A 3,972-nucleotide genomic window follows, 5' to 3' on the forward strand; every position below is an offset into this window, starting at 1 on the left:
CGAATAATGAGACTGAAGAAAGAGAAATTAGGGAATCCATTCCATTTACAATAGCACCAAAAAGCATACGTTACCTTGGAATTAACTTAACCAGTGATGTAAAGGATTTATATTCTAGAAAATATAAATCGCTCTTAAAAGACATTGAGGAAGACATAAAAAGATGGAAAAATATTCCATGCTCATGGATCGGAAGAATTAACATAGTTAAAATGTCCACGCTACCCAGAGCACACTACACTTTCAATGCTATCCCGATCAAATACAGGACATTTTTCAAAGCAACTGGAGCAAATAGTCCTTAAATATGTATGGAACCAGAAAGCCCGGTGCCAAGGAACTGTTGAAAGGAAAAACAAAGCTGTGGGCATCACAATGCGGATTTCGAGATGTACTACAAAGCTGTGATCACAGAAGACAGCATGGTACTGGCACAAAAACGGAACACGTAGACCAATGGAACAGAATAGAGGACCGCAGAAATGGACCCTCGGTTCTTGGGCAACTAATCTTTTGACAAAGTAGGAAAAAAACACCCAGTGGAAAAAAGACAGTCTCTTCAATAAATGGTGCTGGGAAAATTGGACAGCTACATGCAAAAGAATGAAACTTGACCACTCTCTCACACCATTCACAAAGATAAACTCCAAATAGATGAAAGACCTCGATGTGAGACAGGAATCCATCAAAATCCTAGAGAAGAACATAGGCAGCAACCTCTATGACATCGGTCAAAGCAACCTTTTTCATGACACAGCTCCAAAGGCAAGAGAAACAAAAGATAACATGAACTTGTGGGACTTCATCAAGATAAAAAGCTTCTGCACAGCCAAGGAAACAGTCAAAAAAACTAAGAGGCAGCCCATGGAATGGGAGAATATATTTGCAAATGATGCTCCAGATAAGAGACTGGTATCCAAGATCTACAAAGAACTTCTCAAACTCAATACGTGAGAAACAAATAAACAAATCATGGGCAGAAGATATGAACAGACACTTTTCCAATGAGGACATACAAATGGCTAACAGACACATGAAAAAATGTTCAAAATCATTAGCCATTGGGAAATTCAAATCAAAACCACACTAAGATACCACCTTATGCCAGTTAGAATGGCAAAAATTGACAAGGCAAGAAACAACAATTGCTGGAGAGGATGTGGAGAAAGGGGATCCCTCCTACATTGTTGGTGGGAATGCAAGTTGGTACAGCCACTCTGGAAAACAGTGTGGAGGTCCCTTCAAAAGTTAAAAATTGAGCTACCCTATGACCCAGCCATTGCAATACTGGGTATTTACCCCAAAGCTACAGACGTAATGAAGAGAAGGGCCATATGCACCCCAATGTTCATAGCAGCATTGTCCACAATAGCTAAATCGTGGAAGGAACTGAGATGCCCTCAACGGATGACTGGATCAAAAAGTTGTGGTCCATATATACAATGGAATATTACTCAGCTATCAGAAAGAACGAGTTCTCAAGATTTGCTGCAACATGGACGGCACTGGAGGAGATAATGCTAAGTGAAATAAGTCATGCAGAGAAAGACAATTATCATATAATTTCTCTCATCTATGGGACAGAAGAACTAGGAAGATCGGTAGGGGAAGAAAGGGATAAAGAAAGGGGAGTGTTCAGAAGGGGGAATGAAGCATGAGAGACTATGGACTCTTAGAAACAAACTGAGGGCTTCAGAGGGGAGGGGGGTGGGGGAGTGGGATAGACTGGTGATGGGTAGTAAGGAGGGCATGTATTTCATGGTGCACTGGGTGTTATATGCAACTAATGAATCATCGAACTTTACATCAGAAACCAGGGATGTAGTGTATGGTGACTAACATAATATAATTAAAAAAAAAAAAAAACCTGTAAAGGATTTTACAGACAAGAATAAAAGGCCGAGACAAATGTGAGCACATATGGTAATCATGAGTTGAATGACTCAATATTGTGACAACTTCTCCCCAAATTAATCTGTAGAAGCCATAAAGTTCTGATCAGAATCCAAGCATGTATTTTTGTGGAGCTGACAAAAAATATTTGTAAATGAAAAGGGCTAAGTGTTTAAGAAGAACAAAATCAGAGGACTTAAATACCCTATATGGATACTTATTTTAAAGCTGTAGGATAAAATGCATGGTAGTAGAGCAAGGATAGACAATGAACAGAAAAGCAAATCCAGAGGTTGACCCATGTATGACAGGTACAGTCACCTAATTCACAACAAAGGTGCCAATGCAATGCTGTGGGAAATTGCTAACTATGTAAGTAAACCACAGTTCTTCTTGAATTCCCTAACCCTTCTCCCTTCACAGCTTTGAGGCTTGGATGGAGGAAATCCACCAGTACTTTTGAAAATAGCCCCATTATAGGCCCTCCTCAAATCATTCTGATTTGAGTGTGCCCCCTGTCTCCTGCTGGGTCACTGAGAAACATGGGGCAGGTGTCACTAAGAACACATACAGTCATTTCTCTTGCATTTAGGCAGAGATGTCCTTTCAACAGCTTAGCGTAATGCTTTTCTGTCCTCGCCTAGCCATTCTTAGGGAAAGAAATTCAACATCTTCCCTCAATAATGTATCCATCATCGAACCTTCTCAATAACCTATCCAGCATGAAACCGACCTTTGTTGATAGAAATTTATACTTTATACACAGTGGAAATCCATCCCTCTTTCCCTTTTATACCTATTACAGAGATCATAGGACATTGGTGTTAAGAAAGGACCTTGGACACCATCAAATCCAGAGGTTTCCTAATGGGTGTTTCTGTTTATGCCCTGATATGTGTTCTAAGTTCAAAAGAATCAATCTGGATTATTCATTTGTCTAGGGTAGAATCACATGGGTTATTATTCTGTTGTTTATAGTGTATTTAGTGAACAAAATCCTTCCAAACACACATCCAATATGAAAAGGTTGGGGACTTACCAACCTAATTTAACCTTCTCCTTGTAGCTCAGGGAGGTTATAGTTTACCCAGATTGTACCCAGTTAGCTTGTTGTATTACTTGGAATACAGCCCTGGTTTTCTCGCTCCTAATTAGTCCTCTTTCCATTACACAATCCTCCTTCTTAGATGAAGACGTCCTGCCCCAATATAGCTTCATTATCTATGTTCTCTCAGGATAAATCTCCAAAAAACAAACTGCCAGGTTAAGTGTAGCCTTGCTACTCAAAATATGGTCTGAGAACCAGCAGCATCAGTATCACCTTGAATCTTGTTAAAAGTGCAGACTCTCAGCCCACCCCGCCCCCCAACCTATAGCATCTTAACAAAATCCCCTGGTGATTCATATACGTATTAGAATTTGAGACACTCTGGCCTATGGTCTTGCTAATTTCAAATCTAGGAACGATGCGTGTAGGTGGCCCATCGCCAGCATCCAGATGCAAAGGTTAATGCCAGTTTTTCCCTACTTTCATCACCCACAGTAGAATTGGCTATAAGAAGGCTCACAAGGAGGAAGAACTGTCTGAAACCTCTTTCTTCCCAGAACAAAAGGTTGATGCTACTTTAATATGACCCCACCTGGCACCTAAGAGTTGTTTCTGGAGTAAAATATTTTTAACTTGCCCAGTGTTGGTCATCCTCATGAGTTAGAGCTTCTTGAGAACCCATGTTTCTTCCACCTCATTGTCTGAAACCTGCTAATGGAAAATAGGAAATGAAAATTGACGGAGATAGGGGTGGGGAGGGGAGAAAGCCAGCTGGACAAAGGGAAATCATTTGGAAATTAAAAACAAAGCAAAATATGAATCCAGGAGTCTGGGAGTTGAAAAGGGAAGTTTTATGTAATTCTAGCCAGTTGATGTCATTGCAGCCAGTTCTCTGACTGACTAGGGAGGCCAAGGGGAGGGGGGATGTGGAGGTGGGAAGGACGCAGACATTCTCCTTTGGATCTAAGGCTCAGCCTTATGTGTGCAGGATGAGGTCAGTAAGAACAAAGGGATGTGTCTGACCAAGAGCC

At 40.8% G+C, this 3,972-nt stretch overlaps 1 long non-coding RNA gene across 1 annotated transcript in view; it reads left to right on the top strand.

The window, feature by feature from the left end:
* Positions 1–3,972, top strand: part of LOC121105023 — a 157,086-nt gene that overhangs the window by 117,510 nt on the left and 35,604 nt on the right. The gene's annotated exons all lie outside the window — the stretch shown is intronic.

The sequence above is a fragment of the Ursus maritimus genome, unplaced genomic scaffold, assembly GCF_017311325.1.
Source record: "Ursus maritimus isolate PB19 unplaced genomic scaffold, ASM1731132v1 scaffold_24, whole genome shotgun sequence".
Lineage (NCBI taxonomy): Eukaryota > Metazoa > Chordata > Mammalia > Carnivora > Ursidae > Ursus > Ursus maritimus.